Source organism: Marmota marmota, unplaced genomic scaffold (assembly GCF_001458135.2).
Source record: "Marmota marmota marmota unplaced genomic scaffold, marMar, whole genome shotgun sequence".
In the NCBI taxonomy this organism is placed as follows: Eukaryota; Metazoa; Chordata; class Mammalia; order Rodentia; family Sciuridae; genus Marmota; species Marmota marmota.
The window spans coordinates 9296650-9304222 of NW_026000283.1; positions in this window are offsets into that span (position 1 = coordinate 9296650).

Here is a 7573-nt window from a genome sequence, read left to right on the forward strand (position 1 = left end):
TGAATTAGAGCAAACTAAATTCCATGCTTTTATGTCAAAATAAATCCCAATGTTATATATAACTAAAAGGAACAAATAAAAAGAAAAAAACTGAAAGAAGATTATGAATATTAAGTGTTCTTCTCACTTGGTTTGTTTTGTTTTTGTACTGGGGTTTGAACCCAGGGTCACTTAACCACTGAGCCACATCCCCAGCCCATATATAGATATATAGACAGATATAGACAGATACAGACAGATATAGATATATTTTTTTTAATACAGGGTCTCACTGAGTTGTTTAGAGCCTTGCTAAGTTGCTGAGGTTGACTTTGAACTTGTGATCCTCGTGCCTCAGCCTCCAGAGCCACTGGGATTACAAGTATGCACCACTGTACCTGACTTCTCTAGGTATTTTATAAGACTAAGTGTATTGTATGTCTCCTGTGGAAAGCACCTCGGCTACTTGTGAATCATTAATCCCTAACAATGAGACATACTTTCATAAGAGTTAAAAGCAGTGTTTGGACAAACCATAGAACACAGACTACATCTTGACCTTAGTCTGTTTAGGTAAAGTTTTATTGCAACACAGCCACACCCATTCATTAATGTATTGTTTATAACTGCTTTTCTAGTACAACAGGAGAATTGAGTAGTTGCAACAGAAACCATATAGCCTGTCAAGCCTAAAACATTTCCTATCAGACCATTTAATGAAAAAATTGGCAATCCCTGGCTAAGAACAGAGAATCTGTAGCAGGGCTGCCTGTACTAAAATTCTAGCTATGATATCGACTGTGGGCCTTAAGCAATCACTTCTACTCTGAGGTTGTTTCCGTATTTTAATTAAAATGGAAATGCATGCCTGTAATCCCAGCAGTTCAGGAGACTGAGGCAGGAGGATGGTGAACTCAAAGCCAGCCTCAGGAACTCGGTGAGACCCTATCTCTAAACAAGATGTATGTAAAAAGGGCTGGGACAATTCATAATAGCTAAACTGTGGAACCAACCTAGATGCCCTTCAATAGATGAATGGATAAAAAATGTGGCATATATACACAATGGAATATTACTCAGCAATAAAAGAGAATAAAATCATGGCATTTGCAGGCAAATGGATGGAGTTAGAGAATATAATGCTAAGTAAAGTTAGCCAATCCCAAAAAACCAAATGCTGAATGTTTTCTTTGATATAAGGAGGCTAATTCATAGTGGGACAGGGAACAGGAACATGGGAGGAATAGACGAACTCTAGATAGGGCAGAGGAGTGGGAGGGGAAGGGAGGGGGCAGGGGGTTAGCAAGGATGGTGGAATGTGATGATCATTACTATCCAAAGTACATGTATGAAGACAAGAATTGGTGTGAATATACTGTGTATACAACCAGAGATATGAAAAATTGTGCTCTCTATATGTAATAAGAATTATAATGCATTCTGCTGTCATATATAAATAAAAAAATTTACATAAAAAAGGGCTAGGGATGTGGCTCAGTGGTTAAGCATCCCTGGATTTAATCCTCAGTACCATAAAAATAAATGAATAAATAAAAAATAAAATGGAAATAACAATACATATATCATAGTTATTGTGAGGATTAAATAAAAATGTAATGTGGTTTTGACAATTATAAAATTAAAACCTAATAAATTACTGCTATTGTTATTTTTAATAAATACAACAAATACCACACACACACACAAAAAGCAATCACACACAGTGCATCTTTGGCCCAGTACCATATGCTGCAGGGATTGACCTAATCAATTGTATTTTTAATTTTCTTCTAGAGAACCAAATGGAGGCTTAGAGAAATAGAAAATCAGCCTATTTATATAAAAATGGAAGTGTGCCATCCCTTTCCCTTAGGAGAAAGCCTAGCATAGGAGGCTAAATCCCTCATCCATTCAGTTGGCAAAGCCAAAGAGAGAACAGCAAAAGAGGTTTGAAAGAAACCTAATTCTGGACATAAATATATAATATGCTTGAATACATACTGGCAGCTGGAATTTCCCTAATCTCATTTCACAGTTCTATTTCTGCATCAGTGAAGAGGTTTTCTGGTCATCAAAATGACACCTTTCCAGCAATATCATTACACCAAAGGTGTGGTAACCCACTATCTTCACCTCCCAACTAATTTAAAAGAAGCAAAAATGGTGGGGAGATGTTACTAAACAATGAAGTAGTTGGATTTGGGTTAAAACCAGAAATTACTATGCCACAATTTTCTTAAACCTGTTTCTTAGAAGCTTAAAAATAATTTTCTTTAAATTTACCATGCTTAATTTACTTTGTCTTTTCTGATCCAAGTATTACAGAAGTAAAAATAAAGTTTATTTTGATAAATTGTTTTCAACAAACAAATCCAGGAAACAGAGGTTTTAAATTATTTCCATCCTCTGAAGATTTTTTTAAATCAGCTGAGAAGAAACAGAAAAAGTTTGATTCTCTATACTTCTGTAACACATTCATCCCCCTTTTCACTATTCTTACCAGGAGACATAGGCAGATGGGAGGGGTGGCTTGGAGAAGGATGGAACCTAATGTGATACTGTAGATGTTAGTCTCTCTACAATTGATGCCAATAATTTCTATTTTTTATTTGTTTTTATATATAGATGACAGTAGAGTATATTTTGACATATTATACATACATGGAGTTATAACATTCTAGTTAGGATCCCATTCTTTTGGTTGAATATAATGCGAAGATTCACTGTGGTGTATTCATATATAAACATAGGAAAGTGGGCTGGGGATGTGGCTCAAGCGGTAGCGCGATCGGCTGGCATGTGTGCGGCCCGGGTTCAATCCTCAGCACCACATACAAACATAGATGTTGTGTCTGCCGAAAACTAAAAAAATAAAAGATTAAAAAATTCTCTCTCTCTTAAAAAAAAAAATAGAAAAGTGATGTCAGTTTCATTCTACTGTTGTTTTTGTTTTGCTTTGTTTTTCTGGTACTGGGGATTGAACTCAGGGGCACTCAACCATTGAGCCACACCCCCAGCCCTATTTTGTATTTTATTTAGAGACAGAGTCTCACCGAGTTGCTTATTGCCTCACTGTTGCTGAGGCTCACTTTGACCTCTTGATCCTCCTGCCTTAGCCTCCCGAGCAGCTGAGATTACAGGCTTGTGCCGCAGCACCTGGGCTCTACTGTCTTTCTTATTCCCATTGTCCCTCCCTTCTCTTCATTCCCCTTTGTCTAATCCAATGAACTTCTATTCTTTCCTATCCTGCCCCCTTATTGTGTTAGCATCCACATATCAGACAGAACATTCAGCCTTTGGTTTATTGAGATTGGCTTATTTCACTTAGCATGATAGTCTCCAGATTCATCCATTTACTAGTAAATGCCATAATTTCATTCATCTCTATGGCTGAATAGTATTTCATTGTGTATATACACCACATTTTGTTTATCCATTCATCTGTTGAAGGGCACCTAAGGTTGGTTCCATAGTTTAGCTATTGTGAATTAGATGCTCATAATTTCTTGGTCTTGGGTTTCTAAATTAGAGAAAAAATTGTGAACTATTTATGCTATGACAAAGCAAATAGGACAATTAACTTGTTTCACAATTTCTATGACTAAATTCATGGATCTTATGATTATTTTAACCAAAATTATTCTTCCACTGGAATATGGGGATATTCCTCTGGGGCACTTTGGGCTTGTTAATAGATGATACAAGAGGTTCACAATCTATTTTGCCAGCATGAGGTACAAATACAGTCCTAAGTCAAATGGCATAAGTCCATTATTGTTATCAGTGAGAGGATTTTGTGACCACCTACATTACATTCTCCAAGCACTGTTTTACTGCTAGAAGGGCACACCATACCTCTTCCAATGTTGATTTTATTTTATTCTTAGAAATGATGGAATAGGGATTCCAGAGAGAATGACTATCTATGGAAATATTGCTCACTTTTCAGACACCAGTTCAAGCAAAACTATTTCCACAAAACCTTCCCTGATTCAAGAATATACACACATACAAGCACATTCCTGTAATTCCAATGACTTGAGAGGCTAAGGCAGGAGGATCACATGTTTAAGGCCAGCCTTAGCAATTTAGTGAAGCCCTGGGTCAAAATAAAAAAAGGGCTGGAGATATAGATCAGTGGAATTAATCTCTGTGTTCAATTCACAACACACACATACACACACACACACACACACAAATAATACTTCTAGGACTGGGGATGTGGCTTAGAATAAGAGTGGTTATTCAGCATGTGTGAGGCTCTGGGTTCACTCCTCAGTACTACACATACATACACACAGGAACATACTTTCAGAAGACATGACTGTTCCTGCTCCTGTAGCTATAAGAGGTGAAATAATTAGAATTCAGGGGTGTAAGGGTGAATTAGTATGGAGTTGGGGAGTGGGATATAAAGGACAGAAGGGCTCTGAATTCTGCAAGAAATTTTTTTTCTACAGATTTTATAGACTTGAGTTGAAGCTGCTACAAAAGCTGTAAATTGAGTGATCTAACCATCTTAAGACTAGATTGGATCAGAACACTAGAGAACCACCCACCAATATTCACAAAATTAGTCTAGTACTAAGTAATATACAATAGTAGTCTATCACTATGAGAAAGGCAATAACACAGAGAGAAATATTATGCAGGCAGCCAGAGATAGTTTAACCTATGAGAGAACTGAATACTAAGGGAAACCATCTGGCCATCTAGCCACCACTCTAGGTAAAAGGTAACAGCATCCTAGCACTGTAAGAATTTGAAGACATAAGCAAGTAGGGGGATGAAAAATATAAGTACTTAGGATTAGACAAAGGAGAATGAAGGGAAGGAAGGAGGATGGGAATAGGAAAGACAGTAGAATGAATAGGACTTTCTATGTTGGTAAATGAATATATGAACAGTGAAATTCCACATCATGTATACCCACAAGAATGGGATCCCGATTAGAATAAGTTATACTCCATGTATGTATAATATGCCAAAATACACCTACTGTCATGTGTATCCAAAAAGAACAAATAAAAATTTAAAAAAAAAGGAATTTGAAGACTGTGATGCCCAAAGATATAAAATGACAAAATCTAAATCCACTTTAACTCCTGAGTACATTGATTCAATCACACATTATGGCTTGACCAAAGAAGAGCAGCATATTACTAGGCATAAATAATATTTACTTTGGGGCTGAGGTTGTGGCTCAGTGGTACAGAGCTCACCTAGCATTTGTAAGGCACCAGGTTCGATCCTCAGCATCACATAAAAATAAAGGTATTGTGTTCACCTAAAACTAAAAAAATAAAAATGTTAAAAATATTTACTTTGGTCTCCACTCTTCTGGCAAATATTATGTTCAACATTCAATCAAAAAGTTGAGATACATAGAAAAGCAAAAACAGCCCATTGTCAACAGATACACCAGCCAATACAGACTGACAAGCTGTTGGAACTATCATACAAGGACTTTAAACTATTATTTTGTTATGCTAAAGAGCTCATTGTGTTAATGTTGTTCTAATATATTAAGTGCACTAGTGAAAAAGGTAAACAACTTGCATGAACAGATGGAGAATTTTAATAAAGATAAAGAAATTTAAAGGAGTCAAGTAAAAAAAAATAGCACTGACATACTGAAAGCAGCTGAGGCAAAAAGAAAAAAAAATCAACAAATTTGGATATGGGCCAAAATGTATTAGTTTCCTAGGGATGCGGTAACAAAGTACTACAAATTGTTTGGCTTAAACAACAAGTGTATTTTTTCACAGTTCTGGGAGCTAGATATCTGAAAGCAAACTGTCAGCAGACTTGGTTCCTTATGAGAACTGTGAGGGAACATCTATTTCATGCCTCTAAGTTTCTATTGGCTTGCTAGCAACCTTAGGCATTCCTTGGATTTTAGATGTATTATTCCAATCACTGCCACCATCTTCACTTGGTCTTCTTCTTGTCTCTGTTCAAATTTTCCAGTTTTATAAAGTACCAGTCATACTGGATCAGGGTTCACCTTAATGGTCTCATTTGAACTTTATTCCCTCTATAAAGGCCCTATGTCCAAATAAGCTCACATTTGAGGTTCTTGAGGTGAAGACTTCATTTTTTTAGATGTTGATGGACCTTTATTTTATTCATTTATTTATATGTGGTGCTGAGAATCAAACCCAGTGCCTCACACACGCTAGATAAGTGCTCTACCACTGAGCCACAATCCCAGCCCCTTCAATATATTTTTAAGATGATTCAATGCAATGCTCAACAATGTGTATTCGCCAAACAAAAACCAAGAGGAAATAGAGGTTTGGTCAAGAATGGCACACACAAGAATGGTAATACAATATCAAACTGTTTATGTGTGCAACTGAGGTTCCAGAAGGAGAAAAGAGAAAGAAAAAGGGAGAAGAAATATTTGAAAAGAAAATGGCTGTGAATTTTCCAAAAATATTAATGTCACATCCAAGTAGCTCAATAAACCTCAAGCAAAGTAAATAACAAACAAAACCTATCACATCACAGTTAACCTGCTGGAAACTAAAAATAAGGAGAAAACATTGAAGGCAGCCAGGTTAAGGAAGATGAAGGGAAACATTAAACATAGATAGCAGCAGGGGGATGTAGTTCAATGGTAGAGTGTATGCTTAACATGAGTTGGCCCTGATTTCAATCCTAAATACCAAAAACCAAAACAGAAAAAGAGAAATATATACAATACATACTTCTCATCAGAAAATATGCAAGCCAGAAGACAATGTAGTATTGTTTTTAAAGTATCGAAATGCAAGAAAACCTACCATCCTAACTGCTATCCATCAAAATAAAGTTGAAACAGACTTTTCAAAAGCTGAAGGAGCCAGTATGGTGGCGCACACCTGTAATCCCAGCAGCTTGAGAGGCTGAGACACGAGGATCACAAGTTCAAAGCCAGCCTCAGCAATGGGGAGGCACTAAGCAACTCAATGAAACCCTGTCACTAAATAAAATATAAAATAGGGCTGGGGATGTGTTCAGTGGTCAAGTGCCCCTGAGTTCAATCTCTGGTACAAAACAAACAAACAAAAAAAGCTGAAGGAATTCACTTGCAGAACATTAGCACTACAAGAAATTTCTATGATACTAAACAAAATTTGGATCTAAGCAAAGACATAGTAAATGCTAAGAAGGAAGGGATTTTCTTATTTTTAATTGTTTAAAAATGATTGACAGTCTAACACAAAACAGTAACAATTATAGGGCTGAAAGCATATGTAAGAGTAGAATATATGATAAAAAGCATAAGGTCAAGAGAAAGAAAATGAAGACAGGCATGGTGGCACATACCTATAATTCCAGCAACTGGGGAGGCTGAGGCAGAGGATCATAAGTTTGGACTAAATGGGCAACTAAGTGGGAACCTGTCTCAAAATAAAAGTTGATTATATTAGCTTAGTGGTAAAGCATCCCTGGGTTCAATCCCCAGCACAAAGAGAGAAAAATGAAAGTATATTGTTGTAAGATTCTTACAGTATAAGTGAAGGGGCATTATTTTTATATAATTTTATATTCATATATATATTCATATATATATATATATATATATATATATATATATATATATATT